This window comes from Hyla sarda, chromosome 8 (genome assembly GCF_029499605.1).
Source record: "Hyla sarda isolate aHylSar1 chromosome 8, aHylSar1.hap1, whole genome shotgun sequence".
NCBI lineage: Eukaryota > Metazoa > Chordata > Amphibia > Anura > Hylidae > Hyla > Hyla sarda.
Genome location: NC_079196.1, coordinates 58,544,111 through 58,569,413, shown reverse-complemented (window position 1 = coordinate 58,569,413; position 25,303 = coordinate 58,544,111).

The following is a 25,303-nucleotide window of genomic DNA, read 5'->3' as shown; positions in this document are numbered from 1 at the left end:
TGTCTTAGCAACAGACCAAATCATTTGACTCAGATTTTTCCTTATAAGACCCCCATACATCCTAATTATCAATCTCTTACACTTACACCCTACACCAACCGGACATTGAGCTGGCCTTTTTAATTTGGCATAATGATAGACACATAACATATTTGTTTTTCGAATGAATTGGGTTCTTAGGTGCGTAGGTTTTACAAGTTTATATGCTCCGCTGTATATTGCTACAAGCTTATTTATTCAACATCGTTGAGTCTGGTGTAAAATGATACAATTAATTACATAAAAAGCCTTTTGATAGCGGGCCAGATGGATTACACATACACAGTGTGCTTTCGTGTTTCCTTATTATGCAAATATTAAACCACTGAAGTAGTGTGCACATGCATATCCAAGTAGAAAAATAGACACTCCAAATGTAAGTCCACATTTAAAGTTAATGTTATGTTTATACATCAATATCATTTGCACAAAATGCTGAGCAACGTTGCAAACACAATTCTTCCTGTAGTCAGAGGAAACAGTTGACTTACCAAACTCTACTACACTAACAGTATATATCTTCATATCATTTAGCAGGAAGATTAGGCCCTATTTAAAGCCTTTAGAATCAAGTATGTATGTGGGTGTGTTACGCCTAGCGCTCCGGGTCCCCGCTCCTCCCCGGAGCGTGTACGGCGTCTCTCTCTCCGCAGCGCCCCGGTCGGTCCCGCTGACCGGGAGCGCTGCACTGTCATGGCCGTCGGGGATGCGATTCGCACAGCGGGACGCGCCCGCTCGCGAATCGCATCCCAGGTCACTTACCCGTCCCCTGCTGTCATGTGCTGGCGCGCGCGGCTCCGCTCTCTAGGGCGCGCGCGCGCCAGCTCCCTGAGACTTAAAGGGCCAGTGCACCAATGATTGGTGCCTGGCCCAATTAGCTTAATTGGCTTCCATCTGCTCCCTGCCTTTATCTGACCTCCTCCCATGCACTCCCTTGCCGGATCTTGTTGCCTTGTGCCAGTGAAAGCGTTTTGTGTGTCCAAAGCCTGTGTACCAGTACTTCTGCTATCACCCTGACTACGAACCTTGCCGCCTGCCCCCGACCTTCTGCTACGTCCGACCTTGCTTCTGTCTACTCCCTTGTACCGCGCCTATCTTCAGCAGCCAGAGAGGTTGAGCCGTTGCTAGTGGATACGACCTGGTCACTACCGCCGCAGCAAGTCCATCCCGCTTTGCGGCGGGCTCTGGTGAAAACCAGTAGTGACTTAGAACCGGTCCACTAGCACGGTCCACGCCAATCCCTCTCTGGCACAGAGGATCCACTACCTGCCAGCCGGCATCGTGACAGTAGATCCGGCCATGGATCCCGCTGAAGTTCCTCTGCCTGTTGTCGCCAACCTCCCCACACTGGTCGCCCAGCATGCCCGACAGATTGCCCAACAAGATCACCAGCTGTCGTACTTGACCACCATGACTCAGCAACTCCAGTCGCAGCTACAGCAGATTCAGTCTCAGCTACAGCAGCAGCAACCATCTCCTCCGCCAGCTCCTGCACCTCTTCCGCAGCGAGTGGCCACTCCTAGCCTCCGCCTGTCCTTGCCGGACAAATTTAATGGGGACTCTAAGTTTTGCCGTGGCTTTCTTTCGCAATGTTCCCTGCATTTGGAGATGATGTCGGATCAGTTTCCTACTGAAAGGTCTAAGGTGGCTTTCGTAGTCAGCCTTCTGTCTGGAAAAGCCCTGTCATGGGCCACACCGCTCTGGGACCGCAATGACCCCGTCACTGCCTCTGTACACTCCTTCTTCTCGGAAATTCGAAGTGTCTTTGAGGAACCTGCCCGAGCCTCTTCTGCTGAGACTGCCCTGCTGAACCTGGTCCAGGGTAATTCTTCCGTTGGCGAGTACGCCATACAATTCCGTACTCTTGCTTCTGAACTTTCCTGGAATAATGAGGCCCTCTGCGCGACCTTTAAAAAAGGCCTATCCAGCAACATTAAAGATGTTCTGGCCGCACGAGATACTCCTACCAACCTGCATGAACTCATTCATCTAGCCACTCGCATTGACATGCGTTTTTCTGAGAGGCATCAAGAGCTCCGCCAGGAAAAAGACTTAGATCTCTGGACACCTCTCCCACAGTCTCCATTGCAATCTGCGCCTAGGCCTCCCGCCGAGGAGGCCATGCAAGTGGATCGGTCTCGCCTGACCCTGGAAGAGAGGAATCGCCGTAAGGAAGAGAATCTTTGTCTGTACTGTGCCAGTACCGAACATTTTTTGGTGGATTGCCCCATCCGTCCTCCACGTCTGGGAAACGCATGCTCGCACCCAGCTCTCGTGGGTGTGGCGTCTCTTGATGCTAAGTCGGCTTCTCCACGTCTCACGGTGCCTGTACGGATTTCTTCTTCAGCCAGCTCTTCCCTCTCAGCCGTGGCCTGCCTGGACTCTGGTGCTTCTGGGAATTTTATTCGGGAGTCCTTGGTGAATAAATTCCGCATCCCGGTGACCCGTCTTGTCAAGCCACTCCACATTTCCGCAGTCAACGGAGCCAGGTTGGATTGCACCGTGCGTTTCCGCACGAAGCCCCTCCTAATGTGCATCGGACCTCATCATGAGAAAATTGAGTTTTTGGTCCTCTCCAATTGCACTTCTGAAGTTCTCCTTGGACTACCCTGGCTTCAACACCATTCCCCAACCCTGGATTGGTCCACAGGGGAGATCAAGAGCTGGGGTACCTCTTGCTTCAAGGACTGCCTTAAACCGGTTACCAGTACTCCCTGCCGTGACCCTGTGGTTCCTCCTGTATCCGGTCTCCCTAAGGTCGTTATGGACTCTGCCCGCCTTAAGAAGTGCCTCTCCCCCCCTCCCAGTCCAGTCAGGCAAGCCTCGGTGCCTCCTCATGGCCCTCGTCCTGGTGTCACACGGCCCCGTGCCAGGCCTCGCCCTCTGCCCTCCCTCCCCATTCCCACTCCTGCTGTACTGCCTGCCGTTGAGGAATCCCTCCATCCTTTCCCGGTGTCCTCATCCCAGGGGAGGCAGTTACCGGACAAAGAGAAGGGGAGACCTAAGGGGGGGGGTACTGTTACGCCTAGCGCTCCGGGTCCCCGCTCCTCCCCGGAGCGTGTACGGCGTCTCTCTCTCCGCAGCGCCCCGGTCGGTCCCGCTGACCGGGAGCGCTGCACTGTCATGGCCGTCGGGGATGCGATTCGCACAGCGGGACGCGCCCGCTCGCGAATCGCATCCCAGGTCACTTACCCGTTCCCGTCCCCTGCTGTCATGTGCTGGCGCGCGCGGCTCCGCTCTCTAGGGCGCGCGCGCGCCAGCTCCCTGAGACTTAAAGGGCCAGTGCACCAATGATTGGTGCCTGGCCCAATTAGCTTAATTGGCTTCCATCTGCTCCCTGCCTTTATCTGACCTCCTCCCATGCACTCCCTTGCCGGATCTTGTTGCCTTGTGCCAGTGAAAGCGTTTTGTGTGTCCAAAGCCTGTGTACCAGTACTTCTGCTATCACCCTGACTACGAACCTTGCCGCCTGCCCCCGACCTTCTGCTACGTCCGACCTTGCTTCTGTCTACTCCCTTGTACCGCACCTATCTTCAGCAGCCAGAGAGGTTGAGCCGTTGCTAGTGGATACGACCTGGTCACTACCGCCGCAGCAAGTCCATCCCGCTTTGCGGCGGGCTCTGGTGAAAACCAGTAGTGACTTAGAACCGGTCCACTAGCACGGTCCACGCCAATCCCTCTCTGGCACAGAGGATCCACTACCTGCCAGCCGGCATCGTGACAGGGTGTTTTCATTTTTGAAGGACAAGTTTCTAGATTTTATTAAAAATATTTTAGTGCACACATAGGGGTAAATTTATCAAAACATGTGCAGAGCAAAAGCTGACCAGTTGCCCATAGCAACCAATCAGATTGCTTACATTTTTTAACAGGCCTCTGAAAGATAAGAGAGGAAATCTGAGTGGTTCCTATAGGCAACTGGTCAACTTTTCCACTGCACAAGTTTTAATAAATTCCACCAATAGGGCGTCATGTACTGCTGGAGTTATATGTAAACTTAGGTGAAGAAGGTATGGGAAAATGCATTTCAATTTATTTATTAATCTTTCTCCGTGTAAATTTCCTGTTATTAACCTGTGTTATTAATTCGAGGGATTTATAGAATTATTTAGCCTTTTGGCAATTTTTTCATCATCACATCATGTATAAACACATGCATGCATATGAGGGAAAAATGAATACAAAATCACTATTAAAGGGTTACTCGGGTGGAAAACTTTTTTTTTTTTTTTTTTTTTATCAACTGATGCCAGAAAGTTAAACCTCTGTCCATGTCAGAAACTGTCCAGAGCAGGAGAAAATCCCCATAGCAAATATATGATGCTCTAAGCAGTTCCTAAAATGGACAGAGGTGTCAGCAGAGAGCACTGTGGTCATGACAGAAAAGAAATCCAAAAAGAAAAGATCTTCCTCTGTAGGATACAGCAGCTAATTTGTACTGGAAGGATTAAGATTTTTTAATAGCAGTAATTTTACAAATCTGTTTAACTTTCTGGCACCAGTTGATTTAAAAAAAATAAAAAAAGTTTTTCACCAAATTACCCCTTTAAAAGGAAAAGAACATAGTGCATGATGCCCATAATCTATTTAACATTTATTTATTTAGTTAGTTATATTTTGTCTTTTTTATAATGAAACTTTATTCTGCATGAAAAGTAGAAGTATGGAGGTACCAAATAGGTATTTCTTTTAGTTTCAGTATTTATACACATGAAAAAAATGCATGTTTCAGGGGAAAACAATATTTGTACCTCCACATTTCGTGAGCCATAACCTCATAACGCTGGGACGTTATGAGACATATTTTTTGCAAGACAAGTTTTATTTATTTTTTTATTACCATTTTATGGTGCATATAATTTAATTATTAAGTTGGTAATCAGAGACATAATCAGAGACGTACCGTATATACTCGAGTATAAGCTGACCCGAGTATAAGCCGAGACCCCTAATTTCAACCCAAAATCCCAGGAAAAGTTATTGACTCGAGTATAAGCCTAGGGTGGGAAATACATCATCCCCCCCCTGTCATCATCCAGACCGTCATTAACATCCTCATCATCATCACCGCCTGTCATCATCCAGACCCTCATCATCATCACCTGTCATCATCCCCTTGTCATCATCCCACACATCCCCCCTTCATCATCCCCTTGTCATCATCCCCACCCCTTCATCATCTCCTTGTAATCATCCCACACACACCCCTTAATCATCCCCTTGTCATCATCCCCACCCCCTTCATCATCCCCTTGTCATCATCCCACACACTCCCCTTCATCATCCCCTTGTCATCATCCCCACCCCCCTTCATCATCCCACCCCCCCTTCATCATCCCCTTGTCATCATCCCACACCCCCCCTTCATCATCCTCTTGTCATCATCCCACCCCCCCTTCATCATCCTCTTATCATCCGCCCTCAGTGGTCTTCAACCTGCGGACCTCCAGAGGTTTCAAAACTACAACTCCCAGCAAGCCCGGGCAGCCATCGGCTGTCCGGGCTTGCTGGGAGTTGTAGTTTTGAAACCTCCGGAGGTCCGCAGGTTGAAGACCACTGCGGCCTTCAACATCATCCAGCCCCCTCTCACCCCCCTTTAGTTCTGTACAGTACTCACCTCCGCTCGGCGCTGGTCCGGTCCTGCAGGACTGTTCGGTGAGGAGGTGGTCCGGTGGGATAGTGGTTCCGGGCTGCTATCTTCACTGGGGGCGCCTCTTCTCCGCGCTTCCGGCCCGGAATAAAGGCGTTGCCTTGACAATGACGCAGAAGTACGTTGGCAATGAACGTACCTCTGCGTCGTTGTCAAGGCAACGTGACTATTCTGGGGCCGGGCCCGAAGAGCTTAGAAGAGGCCTCCCCGGTGAAGATAGCAGGCCGGAACCAGCGCCGAGCGGAGGTGAGTACTGTACAGAACTAAAGGGGGGTGAGAGGGGGCTGGATGATGTCGAAGGCCGCGGTGGTCTTCAACCTGCGGACCTCCGGAGGCTTCAAAACTACAACTCCCAGCAAGCCCGGACAGCCGATGGCTGCCCGGGCTTGCTGGGAGTTGTAGTTTTGAAACCTCTGGAGGTCCGCAGGTTGAATACCACTGCGGGTGGGGGAGTTCCCTCGAGTATAAGCCGAGGGGGGTGTTTTCAGCACGAAAAATTGTGCTGAAAAACTCGGCTTATACTCGAGTATATACGGTACTCCACTGGCCAGCCTTCCGGCTGCATTCGGAACTAATGCTCCGTACACTGTGCGCGCGCTGCTGTGGGTTGGCCCCCTTGTGATGTCAGACCACGCCCCCTCAATGCAAGTCTGTGGAAGGGGGCATGACAGCCGTTACACCCCCTCCCATAGACTTGTATAGGGGGGCGTGGTCTGACATCACGAGGGAGCATGACTGACCCCTGCAGCATGCACACAGCATTAGGAACTAAATGTTCCGAACTGGAAGGCTGGCCAGTGGAGTACCCCTTTAAATATTATACTTCAAATACCAGGGCCAATGGCAAGATTAAAGTTACAACTTTGAGATACAGTGGTCCCTCAACATACAATGGTAATTCATTCCAAACGACTCATCGTTTGTTGAATCCATCGTATGTTGAGGGATTCGTGCAATGTAAAGTATAGGAAGTTATACTCACCTGTCCCTGCTGCTCCGGACCGCGTCCTCACCGCTCCTGATGCTGTCCCAGAGGCTACCGATGCTGTCCCTCTGCTCCGGCGTCTTTTTCGGGGTCTTACGGCTTCTTCCGCATCTTCTCCAGGGTCCGGGCCTTGCTTTCTGGTGACGTTATTACGTTGCAGAGCAGGCACGGTGTGCGTAGCGACTTAATAACGATGCCGGAAAGCGAGGCCCGGACCCTGGAGGAGATGCAAAAGACGGCGGAGGATTCCGAAGTGGCCCGGAGCAGCGGGGATAGGTAAGTGAACCTGTCCGGGAGGCTTAAACTGCTATCCGACAGCAGCTTAAGCATTTTGTGCTGTCGGATAGCAGTTAATGCGATGGCCCCGACATATAAAAGCATCATATGTCGATGCTGACATCGACATGCGATGGCCTCTGAAAGGCCATCGTATGTCGATTTGATCATATGTCGGGGCCATCGCATGTCGGGGGGTTACTGTACTAGCCTGACAGAAAGAGAAGCAGAAAAAACATGTACTTTATATTGTCAAATATAAAAAGTAACAGATAAAACAGATCATTTAAAGTCCCAATGACTGGAAAATAATTTTATGTAAGGAAACACCTAAGTTTGAGGTATTTGGATATATATATATATATATATATATATATACATATATATATCTATATATATATATATATAGATATATATAGATATATCTATATATATATATATATATCTATATATATATATATATATATATAAGAATATATATGAGATGTAGAAAAAAATGAAAGAATGCTGGAGAAATGCTTGGTGTCTATAAAAAAGTATGTCAGCCCAATTTGCTCTTCTACTTTAAAGACGAAAATTTAAGGGGTATTCAAGGAAAAACATTTTTTTTTATATTAACTGGCTCCAGAAAGTTAAACAGATTTGTAAATTACTTCTGTTAAAAAATTTTAATCCTTCCAATAATTATCAGCTGCTGAAGTTGAGTAGTTATTTTCTGTCTGGCAGCAGTGCTTCTACTCTGGACAGTTCCCAAGACAGATGTCATCAGAGAGACAGAAAAGAACAACTCAGCAGCTCATAAGTACTGAAAGGATTAAGATTTTTTTTTATAGAAGTCATTTACAAATCTGTTTAACTTTCTGGAGCCAGTTTATCTATATATATAAAACTCAACGTGTGTGTGTGTGTATGTATGTGTGTATGTTCCAGCATCACGTCCAAACGGCTAAAGATATTAACATGAAACTTGGCACACATGTTACTTATATGTCAACAACAAACATAGGATAGGTGATTTAACCCTTACTCACCCCAATTTGCCAGGGGCGGGGTTTATGTTTAAAGTCCCATACAAGTCAATGGGAAATATATGTTACTGCATAACTTCCAAACGGCTTGAGATATTTCGATAATACTTGGTCACATGTTACTTATATGTCCACTTAAAATATAGGATAGTTAATTTAACCCTTAACTACCCCCATTTGTGAGGGTCGGGGTTTTTGTTTAAAGTCCCATGCAAATCAATGGGAAATGTATGTTCCCACATAACTTCCGTACGGCTGGAGATATTTCAATAACTGGTACACATATTACGGGTCGGGATAGGAGGCCAACATAGGAGGACAGGATAGGAGGACGGAATAGGAGGACAGGATAGGAGGAATGGGATAGGAGGACCAGGATAGGAGGACCAGGATAGGAGGACGGGATAGGAGGTCGGGATAGGAGGTCGGGATAGGAGGACGGGATAGGAGGTCGAGATAGGAGGACGGGATAGGAGGACGGGATAGGAGGACGGGATAGGAGGATGGGATAGGAGGTCGGGATAGGAGGATGGGATAGGAGGGCGGGATAGATGGACTGGATAGGAGGACGGGATAGGAGGACGGGATAGGAGGAAGGGAAAGGAGGACGGGATAGGAGGACGGGATAGGAGGACGGGAAAGGAGGTTGAGATAGGAGGACAGGAAAGGAGGTCGAGATAGGAGGACGGGAAAGGAGGACGGGAAAGGAGGACGGGAATGGAGGTCGAGATATGAGGACAGGAAAGGAGGACGGGATAGGAGGACTGGATAGGAGGACGGGATAGGAGGTTGGGATATGATAACAATATATGAGGACGGGATATGAAGTCAAAAGCTTTCTCCTTTGCTTATTTTCCTCCCCAACAAGGATTAGAAAGGAAAAACTGGGCATTGCCGGGTACTCCGCTAGTATATATATAAAAAAGTATTTTCCTAGATAACCCTAGGTACATTTCCTTATGGATACTTCATCTTTTTGAAATAAATACCTATTGGTGAGTAGCCGATGTCTATTGCCCACTACAGGTAACCACAAATCTTTACTGCTGCAGCCAATACATTAATATCTAAACCTTGAAAACAGTAAGTACAACCCTAGGTGGAAATGTCCAAATTTGTTCAAATTTACTATTTCCCTCCCCAATGTTATGTGACTCATTAGTGTTATAAGGTCTCACATGTGAATGGGAAGCAGGTGTCTTAAATTTGGTGTTATCTCTCTAACACTCTCTAATACTTGTCACTTGAAGTTTAACATGACACCTCATGGCAAAAACCTCTCTGTGGAAAAAAAAAATGGCCTAGGCTGTAAGAAGATTGCCAAGACCCTGAAACTGAGCTGCAGCCTGGTGGAAAGACCATACAGTGGTTTCACAGGACAGGTTCCACTCAGAACAGGCCTCACCATGGTCGAAGAATTGAGTGCATATGCTCAGCATCATATCCAAAGGTCATCTTTGGGAAATAGACGTATGAGTGCTGCCAGCATTGCTGCAAAAGTTTAAAGGGGTTATCCACCATAAGGGGATTTTAGTACATACCTGCCAGGTTATCTAGGTATTTCCTGTTGGAGTTTGGTCTCTTAAACTTGACATCCCATAGTTCCATGCTTGTAAGTGTGAAGTTACATTCCTCCCTCTCACACATCAGCCACTCCACCCATTGCAGCACAAAAAAGCTCAAAAGATTAGCGTTTTCTAATTAGGGTGTCTACAGCTGTTGCTAGATTATATCTCTGTCGCTCCACCCATTGAAGCAGACAGGCTCCCTTTGCACAACTGACTAGTGATGTCAGGTCTCGATTCACTGCAACATGGGAAATCCCAAGACATGAGTAATTTTGTATGCTGTTAAAAATAAATATTGGGGAGAACCTCACATAAGAATTGCAAGACCACCATCAAACACAGGTACAGACGTTATATTATGAATTACACTAACTGTACAGCCCCTGTAGCATAGTCAAATAAAAAAAAATCCTGGAATACCCCTTTAACCTCTTGAGGATAGTGGTGTACCTTGTCCCACTCCCCTTCTATGAAGTGTGCTCAGGAGCTGAATGTGGGTCATAGCAGAGTGGTCCTGGCGGCTATCTGCCGCGGGGACCCCTGGCTAATGCCAGACATTACCGATCACAATGATGCCTGGCATTAACCCCTTAGACGCCTTGATCAAAGTTCAGTGTTAAAATACATGTCGCCGGCTGCTCACCGGTGCTGATTGGGACCACTGTGGTGTCCTGGTTAGCTGAGAGGACGACTGGAGGGCACTTACCTGCCTCCTCGCCCGATTGATGATCTGATACTCCAGCCATCCATGGCAGGCTGGAGCAGCAGAGCACCAAAAACACTGATTAATGCTATGCTATGGCATAGCATTGAACAGTGTATGCAATCTGAAGATTGCATGCAATAGTCCCCTATGGGGACTATAATATTGTGTAAAAAAATGTTAATAAAGTGATTTAACCCCTTCCCTAATAATAGTATGAATCACCCCCTTTTCTCATTAAAAAAAATGTATCAAAAAGAAGCAAACATCGCAACGTGCGTGGTATCGCCGCGTGCGTAAATGTCTAAACTATTAAAAATGTAATGTTATTTTAACCGCACAGTTAATGGCATATTCGTAAAGAATTTTGGTCACTTTGTATACCCTAATAAAATGTATAAAAAATTATCAAAAAGTCCCATCAAAACAAAAATGATATGGATAAAAATTATAGGTCATGGCTCAAAAAATGAGCCCTCACACATCCCCATATATTGAACACTAAAAAAGTTATAGGGATTGGAAGAGGACATTTTTAAACATGTTGATTTTTAGACAAAAAGTTATAATTTTTTAAAAGAAGTAAAACAATATCAAACCTAAATAAGTTTTTTTTTTTCCAAACAAATTAACACAACAAGAACATGCAAGCCAGGACAGTCCTCTGGCATATAAACATGTGCAATTTCGACCAAAAATAGAGAGGTAAGAGAGAGAGAACGCTCGGGCCCGCGTATGATGAAGAACAGCAAATATTAAAAATCCCTTGTTGGGTATCATTTTAATTGTATGGACCTACAGAATGAATATAAGGTGTCATTTGTACTGAAAAGTGCATTGCATGGAATTGAAGGCCCCCAAAAGTATCAAAATTGCATTTTTTTTTTGCTTTGGCCATAGATTTTTGGGGTGAAATGATTGATGTCATTACAATGTAAAATTGGTGGCGCAAAAAACAAGCCCCATATGGGTCTGTAGGTGGAAAATTTAAAGCATCATAATTTTAAGGGGAGGTGCAAAAAACTAAAGTGAAAAAATCCTCGAGTGGTTAAGGGGTGGGTCAGCCTGTCAGTACTGAGACCAAACTCTGCACACTTCAACAAATTGGTCTACATGGTTGTCGTTGCAGGAGAAAGCCTCGTCTAAAGACAAAGCACAAAAAGTTTGCTTAAAAAGAGCAGACTAAGGACATGGATTACGAAACCATGTTCTGTGATCTGATGAGACCACGATAAACTTATTTGGTCCAAAAGGTGTCAAACATGTGTGGCGGCATCTAGGGGAGGAGTACAAAGACATGTGTGTCTTGCTTACAATCAAGCATGGTGGAGGGGCCTGCATGAGTCCTGCTGGTACTAGGAAGCTACAGTTTATTGAGGGAACCATGAATGCCAACATGTACTGTGACATGCTGAAGCACAGCATGATTCCTTCTGAGACCGGGCCGCAGGGCAGTATTCCAAGATGATAACAACCTTAAACTCACCTCCAAGTTGACCACTGCCTTGCTAAAGAAAAGGAGGGTAAAGGTGATGCTGGCCAAGTATGTCTCCAGACATAAACCCTATTGAACATCTGTGGGGCATCCTGAAATGGAAAGTGAGGGAGCGTAAGTTGGTGCAAGTTTTTTTTAATAACTGAACAAATCTGCATGTGCTATAATTTCTGAAAACATCTCTGATCAGGAAGGGTGTAACAAGCCCAATCTGCAAGTGGATAAGGAATCGGGTCTCGGAAGAATTGCACAATTGCTTTACAAGTCCGCTTCTCCGCCTCTATGGTTGTACGCACGGGACGTCAGTGATGTCCTCCTGCGACCATAGAGACGCAGGAGGACCGCAGGACCATCGTAGGAGGACGCACGCCGGCCGGGGCCTGGTGAGTGACCGGCGGCGCGTCATCTTCTTCAGTGATCCGGTCACCGCTCCTACAGGCCCGGGACTGCTGCTATGGTCCATAGCAGTAGATGGTGACCCCGGGCTGGAGGAGCGGTAATCAGAACACTGTGGGGGCAGTACAGACATACAGCCTCCAGCCATACATTGTATATGGCTGGAGGCTGGAGGTCTGTGAGGGGGGGGGGGGCTGTCTACTAAAGTGGGGGAGCTGCCTACTAATGTGGGGTAACTCCCGACCTAATGTGGGGTAACTCCCGACCTAATGTGGGGGAAGCTGCTTACTATTGTGGGGGAACTGTCAACCTAATGTGAGGGAACTGCTGACCTAATGTGGGGGGAGCTGCCTACTATTGTGGGGGAACTGCTGACCTAATGTGGGGGGGAACTGCAGACCTAATGTGGGGGGATCTGCCTACTATTGTGGGGGAACTGCTGACCTAATGTGGGGGAACTGCCAATCTAATATGGGGGAACTGCAACCTAATGTGGGGGAACATGCTGCCTACCTAATGTGGGGGGAACTATACTGCCTACCTGATGTGGGGGGAACTACAAGGTACTGTACATCGCGGTAGAAGGGGTAGTCTTATACGGCGAGTATATCTCAAACTCTATATTTTAACTGTAAAAGTTGGGGGTCGTCTTATACGCCCAGTTGTCTTATACGCCGGCATATACGGTACACACTTTACATCAAATATACAAAGTTCAGTATTCTAGGAAAGTTGGCTCCTTATTAAGCAAATCATGTGAAAATTCTGCTATATCCCAAATGTTAGACTTAACTGATCACTACTAGAAGTAGACCACCAACTCTTCCTGTGTAATATGGTACTCCACTTCTCTAGCTTTTTAAATCTGGAAGTCAACCTTAATATCTGATATTGATTATAGGTCCGTCCCTGACCTATTATTATTTCAATGTTTAAATCCTATGAAAAGTACAGGCTCCTTTATACAGGTATTAGTGTATTAACATATATGTCAGCCACATTTGCTTATCTACTTTAAATATGAAAATCAAAGAGGTATTTCCATACGGATAATGTATCATTTAAAAATAAATATGTGTTGGTGAGTAGCTGGTGATTTCTGTTGGTTCATCTACAGGTGACCACAAATCTTTACTACAGCAGCCACTACAGGTGAACTGTGGTATTACATGGAACCAATTGAGCAGGAAGTCCTCTCAACATTATCAAGTCTAAGCTTTACTGCCTGCTTTTAAAGCCTTAACCACAGTGTAGCTCTAAGGCTAGGTTCAGACTACGGAATCTCCAGGCAGAAATTTTCCGCCCGGAGATTCCGAGTGTGGCCAGTGCCGGCTGAATCAGTCGGCGCTAGGACCGCGCGTACACTGCAGTCTCCAATAGACTGCAATGTGTTCCGCGCGGATTTCCGTCTGAAGAAAGAGCACCGCCTTTCTTCAGGCGGAAATTTCTAAACGGATTTGCTAAGCGGATTTTCCGCTTCACAAATACCGAAGTGTGAATTTGTGAATGGAAACCCATTCACTACACTAGACATTTTAGCAAGCAGTATTTCTGACGGAAACTTTACGACTGAATTTCTGTCGGAAATTCCGTAGTTTGAACCTAGCCTAAGTTTTAGCTAATGAAGCCAGTTTCGAGCAGGGCATATAGACAGGTGTCGGACTATGGACTAGTTAAGGCAGGCAGTTTAATAGCTTACTTTAGTACCTTAAACTGATCTCTGTGGGTCCAAAACTGAAGGAATAATGATACTGTGTCATATAAATGAATAGGAAAACATTAGATGGAGTATCTTTGTGCAAACAGAATGATGTAGTAAAAGTGTATCCACTAAATATATGAAATATGATATATTATAATACTATATAAAGAAGATGTTATTATTCATAGGACACTTATATAACAATGTAATACCAGTCTCAACATGAAGCCACTTTCATTGTAAGAACATACAAACAGTAGAACAACTGTCTAATAAATGTATCATTTAATTTATTTTGTCTTGTCCTAACAACTTATATAATAGGTATTATATTATCATGATGGACATTGCTATTACCCGACGGTGAAATTGATATGCATTTAAAGTAGGTTTTAGCAAAGCATTTTATTCACACCTTTAACCTATAGCATATTGTTTAGCATTTATATCTACGTTTGTCTTTCTACAAAAATGCAGAGAAGCATATTAAATGACAAATAATCAATATTGTTTATATGATATAGATTACATGGCAGTTACTTTGTACATCTTCCCCATGCGATCTGCATATAAATTGGCCTTTCATGGCTGAAGTTATTTTATTTATGTAATGAGTTGTGCTAAATAATTTTATGACCTTTATATATGGTAAACTGGAGCAGGTCTATGTTTGGTAGATAGGCTATTAAACAAATGTCATGACCCAGTAAGATGCACATGTCCCTTTATAGTGTCCCTCACTATATAAATATTAGGACAAGGACATGTTTTTAATTTTAAACATTAAACAGCACAGATAGGCCGTCATAGTACAGGGCACTTTACATCATCTGTCATACACAAGGGTCTTAAGGGGTAAGGGTTGAGGAAAAGATGGGTTTCAAAACAATTAGAATATAAATATCTGAGCTATTGTATATTGATTATTTATATAGAGGAGCAGAAAGTAAAGGGATAATAATCCAGAGTAAGTAATGTTAATTTTTCATTTGTTCCATGCTAAAAGGAGTATTGGAATTTCCTGGAAAAAATGCTAATATTGGAAAATCTAAATATTTTTAAGAGACACATTTCCCTATGGTAGAGCCGAATGTGGTCTGAATGTCAAAGCCGTAATATGAACCCCTAAAATGTAACTGGATTTAAGATGACTGAGAATGAATTTTCCCATACATAATTTATTGGTGTATATTCTAGGGGTAAGAGCGGCAAAAGTAACAAATTAAAAGGTATGCCCATCTTCAAAAGGTATTCCTTATCCCCAATGATAGGGCAGTGTTTCCCAACCTGTGTGTCTCCAGCTGTTGCAAAACTATAACTGTCAGCATGGCCGAAAAGTCTTTGGCCTAATTCCCTGCAAGAATATATGGTAAACCAGTGATCAATGCACAAGACAAGCAATGAAAGGGTTAGCTTGCTGCAACTCTTTTGTCAACATACAGTAATCCATGTAATTTGATGTAGTCCAAGGCATACACGTGTCCGAAATGAGAAGAAAATAGAAATAAAGACCGCAGTCTTTGTGGCAGTTTGGGCTTCTATTGGGGCCTGAAGCGAATTTAATGCAGTGGAATCATCTAATGGAGTGTATTCAGTCAGAGTGCCTACAGCATCATCAGCTATAAATATGGCCCTGGTGACAGGGTCTGTTGCCCAGGACTGATGCATGGAAAATATGGTAAAAATATTTATCAAGGGTTCACAGATTTAACCTTGAAACTGTAGGCCTGTAAATTTTCAACTACTATTACAAAAGAAGACAGTATCTTATTGCAAATGGATCAGGATAGGTTGGAGGCTTGGGCTGAGAAATGGCAGATGTGGCCCAACATAAATAAATGTACGGTATTGAACATGGAAAGAGAGAACCCATAACAAAATTACTTACTTTATTGGAAAACACTAGGCAAAACTGACATGGAAAAGACATGTAATCAGTAGGATCTGGTTCTCACATAAGGGTTAATTCTCCTGTGAAACATCATGCGTTACTGTGACGATGCCTGGGCCTATCAGGGAACTTGAACATAGAGCCAATTACATCTGGTCTCAGCTTTCAGGTATAAATACAAAGTCAGTTTATTTCACAAGTTGTCTGTTTTGAGTCTTTCTGCACTAGCTTCTTCATTGCTCCTTACTTGATCTTTTGTGTGTATTTTAAACTCTTGGCCTTATGACCCAACTATCCCTTCATCATCTGTTTTGTACTGCAAGCTTTTGTTTGGTTTTGATTCGGCCTGTCTGACTATGCTTTCTCTGTTTGTCTGTTTATTTCCTGTGTTTTGTAATTTGTGCATTGCATGTTAACCCTTTGTATCCTGATCTGCTTCCCTGACGTTTGTAATGCCCCTGCACTTACTCAGAACACAGACCGCTGCCCAGTTGAGGATTAATCGCTATGGGTGAATACTCAAGTAGGCAGGGGAAGTGGCTGTGGGTGAGCTCAGGGCTGCACTTAATCCTGCCCTATGTGGAAATTTTTTCCCTAAGGTACGGAAAATTGGTTTACATCTCATGTTTCTGGATCAACACTTAGGATAAGCTGAACTAGAAGGACATCATACAATGCCTCTGGAAAGTTTTCAGAACCTTTCACTTATTCAAATTTGTTTATGTTGCAGCCTTGTGATATATATATATATATATATATATATATATATATACAGTACAGACCAAAAGTTTGGACACACCTTCTCATTCAGAGTTTTCTTTATTTTCATGACTATGAAAATTGTAGATTCACATTGAAGGCATTAAAACTATGAATTAACACATGTGGAATTATATACATGACAAAAAAGTGTGAAACAACTGAAAATATGTCATATTCTAGGTTCTTCAAAGTATCCACCTTTTGCTTTGATTACTGCTTTGCACACTCTTTGCATTCTCTTGATGAGCTTCAAGAGGTAGTCACCTGAAATGGTTTTCACTTCACAGGTGTGCTGGTGTGGAGGAGGAGATGTGATGGTGTGGGGGTGCTTTGCTGGTGACACTGTTGGGGATTTATAAAAAATTGAAGGCATACTGAACCAGCATGGCTACCACAGCATCTTGCAGCGGTATGCTATTCCATCCGGTTTGCATTTAGTTGGACCATCATTTATTTTTCAACAGGACAATGACCCCAAACACACCTCCAGGCTGTGTAAGGGCTATTTGACCAAGAAGGAGAGTGATGGGGTGCTGCGCCAGATGACCTGGCCTCCACAGTCACTGGACCTGAACCCAATCGAGATAATTTTGGGTGAGCTGGACCGCAGAGTGAAGGCAAAAAGGGCCGACAAGTGCTAAGCATCTCTGGGAACTCCTTCAAGACTGTTGGAAGACCATTTCAGGTGACTACATCTTGAAGCTCATCAAGAGAATGCAAAGAGTGTGCAAAGCAGTAATCAAAGCAAAAGGTGGCTAGAACATAGAATATTACATATTTTCACACTTTTTGTTATGCATATAATTCCACATGTGTTAATTCATAGTTTTGATGCCTTCAGTGTGAATCAACAATTTTCATAGTCATGAAAATAAAGAAAACTCTGAAATAGAAGTTGTGTCCAAACTTTTGGTCTGTACTGTATATATATATATATATATATATATATATATATATATATATACCCCTATACAGTGGGGCAAAAAAGTACTTAGTCAGCCACAAATTGTGCAAGTTCTCCCATTAAAAAATATGAAAGAGGCCTGTAATTTTCATCATAGGTAAACCTCAACTATGAGAAACATTATGAGAAAAAAACATCCATAAAATCCCATTGTCTGAGTTTTAAAGAATTTAATTTAAAATTATGGTGGAAAATTTGTGTTTGGTCACCTACAAACAAGCAAGATTTCTGGCTCTTAAAGACCTGTAACTTCTTAGGAGTCTCCTCTGTCCTCCACTCGTTACCTGTTGTCACGATTCGGCAGGCTGGAGGTGGATCCTCTGTGTCAGAGAGGGATTGGCGTGGACCGTGTCGGTGGACCATTTCTAAGTTGCTACTGGTTTTCACCAGAGCCCCCGCAAAGCGGGATGGTCTTGCAGCGGCGGTAGCAACCAGGTTGTATCCACCGGCAACGGCTCAACCTCTCTGACTGTTGAGATAGGCATGGTACAAGGGATAAGGCAAGAGCAAGGTCAGACGTAGCAGAAGGTCAGGGCAGGCAGCAAGGATCGTAGTCAGGGGCAACGGCAGGAGGTCTGGAACACAGGCTAGGAACACTCAAGGAAAGGCTTTCTCTGGCACAAGGGCAACAAGATCCGGCAAGGGAGTGCAGGGGAAGTGAGGTATAAGTAGGGAGTGCACAGGTGGAAACTAATCAGGGAGATTGGGCCAGGCACCATCATTGGTGCACTGGCCCTTTAAATTGTAGAGACCCGGCGCGCGCGCGCCCTAAGGAGCGGGGCCGCGCGCACAGTGACAACACAAACGGGGAACGGGTCAGGTACGGGGACCGAGATGCGCATCGCGAGCGGGCGCGTCCCGCATCGCGAATCGCATCCTGGCTGGGAGCAATATCGCAGCGCACCCGGTCAGCAGGTCTGACCGGAGCGCTGCGAATAAGAGAACGCTGCGAGCGCTTCGGGGAGGAGCGGGGACCCGGATTGCTCGGTGTAACAGTACCCCCCCCCCCCCTTGGGTCACCCCCTCTTGTTGGAGCCTGAGAACCTGAGGACAAGACTTTTGTCCAGGATGTTGTCCCCAGGTTCCCAAGATCTCTCCTCTGGGCACTTAACTACAAAGGGTACAAAAAAATTGGATCTGGACAAGGGTACTAAAAAATTCCAGTAGCCTCCATAATTCTTAAATGGAAGAAGTTTGAAACAACCAGGATTCTTCCTACTGGTGTCACCATAAAAATTAGGGGAGAAGGGCCTTGATAAGAAAGGTGACCAAGAACCCAATGGTTACTTTAGCTGAGCTAAAAAGATCCTGTGTGCAGATGGGAGAAACTTCCAGAAGGTCAAACATCACTGCCGCAGCGTGCCAGAAAGAAACATCTTTTCAATAAAAGAGACACATGAAAGCCCACCTGGAGTTTGAAAAAACAAACAAACAAGCCCTAAAGGACTATCAGACTGAGAAAAAAGATTCTCCGGTCTGATGAAACAAAATTGAGATTTCTGGCCTCAGCTTTAAATGTTAATGCCATACCATCCCTACAATAAAGTATCATCGTGCAGCATCATGTTGTGGTGATGTTTTTTACTGTCTGACGTCTAACAATCTCTTTTCACTTGTCATTATGGAGTACTGAATGCAGAATGATGGGAAAGATTTTAGATTTTCTATTTTAACACAAGTCCGAAACATATCAAAATCGACTTTTTCGAATGCACTGTACAAAATAAAGATGGTCCTGGCTTGGCACTGCCAAGATGTTCAACAACTTCAGAGATTCTCATAAAAAAACTTGTTTGAAGACAATCTCTAAGAGAGCCCTAACATATTGAGAAACCTCATCAGGTGGGATTCAAGTTTATAATCCACAGGGTTACAAAAGACCCTGTCCTCCTATTTTCTTTCTCTCTTACCTATAGCTTGGCTATATTCTTAGCACAGATCCATGGTTACAGTGTTTGTCTTTATTATTTGGTTGTTAACCATTGTAATGATGTCACTATAACATTTTTCTTTATTCCTAACAAATCTGTGTGTTGATGTCACCATTCAAGTCACAACAGTGTTTGTTTTAATTACTTGGCTGTGTCTGTTCTGATGAGGTCACAAACTAGACTATTTTCATTCTTAGGAAATGTACAAATCTTATTGTGTGACAATTTATAAATAGAGTTCAGTTGTGATAATGCCACAAAGGTCTTTTTCTTTATCCCTTGTCTGTTTTCCATTGTGATGATGCCACAAGAGAATTTGGGGGAATTTATTAAGATGCCTATATATTTCCAAAGTCACTTCACACAGTGTGCATTACGCATCTTGCCCCAGGCAAGTGCACTCCACATTAGCTGCACTTTGCATCTAGTCTTTTGCTGGCATTTATCAAAAGGTGCCAGCTTTTTGATAAATGCCAACCGGCTGCACCTATTGATAGTAGTAGACTTGCAGATAATGATCAGGAGTAATCGGAGGATCTCTGAGGGTCCACATTTTTACATGTGGACCCTCAGAGATCCCATGGTTGCTCCTGATCATCATCCGTGAGTCTACGACTATTGATTACTGCGATATCACCAAGCTTTGCCAGCGATGGTCGATGTCCGGCTGCACCTGTCCAAGAACTGATTACACACCAGAAGTCGTTGTGTAGAGGCGTACACCGGTGTTGTGCCCAAAGCGCAACACAAAAAAGTGAGCAGTTTCACTCATCTTTACCTATACTCACCTTATCGTTTAAGTATCCCTGTTTTGTGGCACTTGGAGCGCCTTGTATGTGGACTTTTTTTTTTTTTTTTTTTACTTTTTTCTAAGCTTAACCAGCTGCACCTGGCAGACAGGCATAAAAAATAAAAATAAAAAAAAGTTGCACATGTCAATAAATGATCCCCTTTGTCTTTATTATTTTGTCGTTTTCTGTTGTTTTGTTTAGAGATGCACCATTTAACAATAACAAGGTAGTTGAACAAATAACATCCTTACATCTAACACTTACCTCCTCCTAAATACCAACAGCAAAATGGCTAATTTGGGACACTACTCCTTATCCACACCTCAGTGTATTTTGTTCTGGAAACTACATGCAATGCCATGCAGAGAAGAACAGTGCCCTGCGGGGAGGCCAGCAAAAGGTAGGCCATGCAGAGGAGAGCAGTGACAGTAGAGAGGACATAATTGGCAGCCACAACTTTGAGTGAGCATAAAAAATTATATGCAATTACTATAGTATATCATATGATAGGGCAGATGGTCTGTATACTTATATATAATTAGGTTAATAAGTAAAATAATAGTATACATAATAATTGCAGATCTATTAAACAGATACAACGTGTCAACATCACCCAGTCTACGCACCCAACCATTTAGACAGGTGTATTCAGTTGTGTCTGCCACGTGAACTGGTTACATCTAATCTCTAAGATCTGTCCAAAGTTGTTTTGCTTTATTCTGTAAATCTCTATAACTTTTTACATCCCTGTTCATAATAATATCCTCCAAGACTCTCATCCTTTATATGAAAATAAGAAAAGTGAGAACACACAATTGTACGAGATGAAAAATACATTATGTATGTGCTGTTTATTTATTTCCCCTATCACATACCTTTTGCATGTCTTAGAATGGAAAAGCAATGCATATCAGATGGAGAATAATATTGAACACAATTCACAATAACAGACTCTCATTTACTTTAAGTGGGAAATGTTATTGTGCTGGCTTCATATTGCCAGGTCTTTTATAAAACAGCTTTTCATTCCATAATAGCGCTGGCCGTTTGGCATTCATCATAGAGATGGCGAATTCATATTTCATTAGTATTGCCTTAAAAAAATGCATTTCAAAAGTATATGACAAAAGAAGGCTGCAGCATAACAGGAACTTCAGATCCATCCCTAGATAAATTGTCTATTGGCGCAGATGAAGTTTAGTCTCTACTGCTCTGTTTCTTCAGTTCACATTCACTTTTCATTACATGCCTTTACATCCTTTTGACTTTGAAATACAGTATTTTGTTTCCATTGTGCATTGTGCATACATTGTTTAATTTTGGCTTAAATTTTGATAAAATAATTGATTTTGCAGGGCCAGAATTAGATAAGAGATTAGCTATAGCAAAAGAATGTCTCCAGCTCATATTATAAATTATTCAAATTAACCAAAATATAAATAAACCAAAAAAATGTCAGCTTCAGGACATCTGAGAGGCTTCTCATTCTCTGTACAATTAGCAATTGTATCGAATCCAAGCCAAAAAGTAAAAGCATTATGACTTTTAAAGCAGCTACAAATATATAGTTATTTTATTTGTAAGGCATACAGTTCATTCAGAAAGTTTTCAGACTCGGTACCGACAGGTTAGTGCAGGTGACACTGGTGACAGATTTCCTTTAACCCCTTAAGGACCAATACAAATAAACCTGTACGCCCCTGAAAGACCAGGCCTGTTTTTTCAAATCGGGATGTCTGTCTTTATTAGAGAATAACTCTGGTAACGTTTTGCCAATCACGATGATTCTGACATTGTTTTTTTGTCACAAGTTGTCCTTCATGTACATAGTAAAAGTAAGCCGATATCATTTGTAGTTTTTTTTTACAATGCAAAAAATCATGAAATTTTTACAAAAAATTAAGATTTTTTGCTATTTTAACACTAATAGGTTGCATATATTTATACTTACTGACCAAATAGTTTATGAAACTTATACTTTCAGATGTCTACTTTATTTTGACATCATTTTTTTGTTTTTAATTAACATATTAAATTAGTTAGAAGCCTAACAATTTAACTTGAAATTTTGAAAATTTGAAAAGTACATCTTTTTTTGTGTGCTATGCAAGGTTTGCAGAAATTAAAAGGTAGTAGAACATAGGACCACCCCCCCAAATGACCCCATTTTAAAAACTAGACCCCTCAAGGTATTCGCTAGGGGGTACAGTGAGTATTTTAACACCATAGTTTTTTGGCAGGAATAATTACAAAGTCAGTTTTAAAAATTCGAAATTTGCAATTTTTCACAAATGCATCATTTGGGGGGCATATTTTTTGTACATCACTTCTTATATTAAAAGAAATGCACCCTTTATTTTATTTAGCTGCTTGTCCCATGTTCGGAAATACCCCCGCTTTGGCCATATATGGTTCCTTGGCCGCGTGGAAGGAGAGGAGCGCCATTTGGCTTTCCGGGTAGAACAGTACCCCCACCCCCACAAGTGACCCCATTTATATACTGCTCCCCTACTAGTTATTGGCTGCACCAGGGACGACTCTGATTGGTCCTTGGTCGGCTGGCAGTATAACGCGTCTGTCTGTGACAGTTAAGGCTCCTGATGGATATATCCGCCATGTTGTGGGAATAAGCACCCGCTCATGGCGAATATATCCATCACTGCTGCGGCTGGGTAGCTCAGTGTGTCCGCTCATGACTGCTGGCGGGAAATCCGCCGCTATGAGTGGACACACAAAGCTACCCAGCCGCAGCAGCGAGCTCATTACCGTGACTGCTGCATAATGTGTAGGATCACATGGTGGACATCCGCAGCATATTACATGCTGCGGATGTCCGCCAATGCGATCCTACACATTATGCATTTTTTTAAATTAGATTCATTTAATAAATGTATTTTTAATATATATATATAAATATATATATATTTTTTTTACACTTTTATTACATTTTTATTTATTTTTACACTTTTATTTTATTTATAAATTTTTACACTTTTTAATGCTTTGGAATACTTAGTATTCCAAAGCATTGCAGTTATATGCTGCCTGCCAGTTTTCCCTAGCAGGCAGCATATTAGGACGTGCCTCTGGCACGTCCTTTCAGGCAATACCCAGGGCAGACCTGGGGGTCTTTGTAGGACCCCGGCTGCCCAGGTATGCAGCAGCACCCCGCGATCGCACTGCGGGGTGCTGCAGAGGAGACAGAGGGAGCCCCCTCCCTCTGTCAGAACTCCTTACAGCGCGCTGTCACTTCTGACCGCGGCTCTAAGGGTTAAACTGCCGGGAGTGAAGTGAACTTCACTCCCGGCAGTGCGGCAGGTCTCGGCCAGCCGCGGCCACACACAGCACCCCCCGATCGCGATGCGGGGTGCTGCAGGAGTGACAGAGGGAGCTCCCTCTGTCATAACACTTACAGCCCGCGGTCACTTCCGACCGTGGCTGTAAGGGTTAAAACTGCCGGGACCGAAGTTTACTTCGGTCCTGGCAGTGCAGCAGGGTCCCGACTGAGTGATACAGCCGAGTCCCTGCTGCTGCCCAGTGCACCCACGAGAAGAATGGACGAGTATAGACGTCCAGGTGCGGGAACGCCCTCCAACCTGGACGTCTATACTCGTCCGTGGTCGTTATCGGGTTAAGGTAAAATGTTTTTGAAAAGAAATTCCCCAGCCATTCTGCCCTCAATACCCCAGAGTGACAAAGCAAAAACAGAATCTTTGAAATTTTTGCTAATTTATTGGAAAAGAAAACTAAAATATTGTATATTGCAAGTATTCAAACCCTTTACTCAGTACTTAGCTGAAGCCCCTTTGGCAGTGATTACAGCCTTCAGTCTGCTTGGGGTTGAGGCCACAAAGTTTGCACACCTGGATTTGGGAATTTTCTGCCATTTTTCTCTGCAGAACATCTCAAGCTTGGATGAGGACAGTCAGTGGAAGCCATTTTGATGGCTCTCCAGAGATGTTCCATTGGGTTCAAGTCAGGATTTTGGATGGGCCACCCAAGAGCTGTCCCTAAGCCACTCCTGTGTTGTCTTGCTGTGTATTTAGGGTCATTGTCTTGTTGGAAGGTAAACTTTCAGACCAGTCTGAGGTCCAGAGCACTATGGATCAGGTTTTCATTAAGAATGTCTCATGTACTTTGCTCCCTTCTGCTTTCGCTCAACCTTTACCAGTCTCCTTGTCCCAATTACTGAAAAACACCCCCAAATCATGATACTGCCACCTCCATGCTTCACTGTAGAGATGGCATTGGCCAGGTGATGAGCAGGGACTGTTTTTCTCCAGACATGATGTTTAGAATTGAGGCTAGAAAGTTAAATTTTGGTTTTATCGGACCAGAGAATCTTGTTTCTCACATTCTGAAAGTTTTTAGGTACTTTTTTTTTTGCAAACTTTAGGAAGCTTTTTGAGGAGAGGTTTATTTTTGTTCACCTTGATGGTTGACCTTCTGGAAGTTTTTCCCATCTGCACTAAGGATCTTTGGAGCACAGCCAGAGGGACCATTGTTCTTGGTTACCTTCGAGTAGTTATTTGGAGATACGGCCATCTCTGGGAAGAGTCCTGGTTATTCCAAACTTCTTCCATTTAAAAATTATTTAGACTACTGTGCTCTTGGGAACGTTTAGTGCAGAAGAAATGTTTCTGTGCCCTATTTCTATACCCACACAATCCTGTCTCTGAGCTCTACAGGCAGTTCTTTTAACTTCATGGCTTGTTTTTTGCTCTGATACGCATTGTCAGTGGTGAGACCATAGATAGAAAGGGGTAGGTCTTTTCAAATCTTGTCCAATCACTTGAAGTTACCACAGGTAGATTTCAGTCAAGTTGTAGAAACATCTTAAGGATGGTCAATATAAATGGTAGGTGCCCAGAGATAAATTTCTAGTGGTATAGCAAAGGATCTAAAAACTGGTATACCCATGTAAACACATAACAGCTTATTCTAACATACAGTGGGGCAAAATAGTATTTAGTCAGTCACCAATTGTGCAAGTTCTCCCACTTAAAAAGACGAGAGAGGCCTGTAATGTTCATCATAGGTATACCTCAACTTTGAGAGACATAATGAGAAAAAAAATCCATAAAATCACTGTCTGATTTTTAAAGTATTTATTTGCAAATGA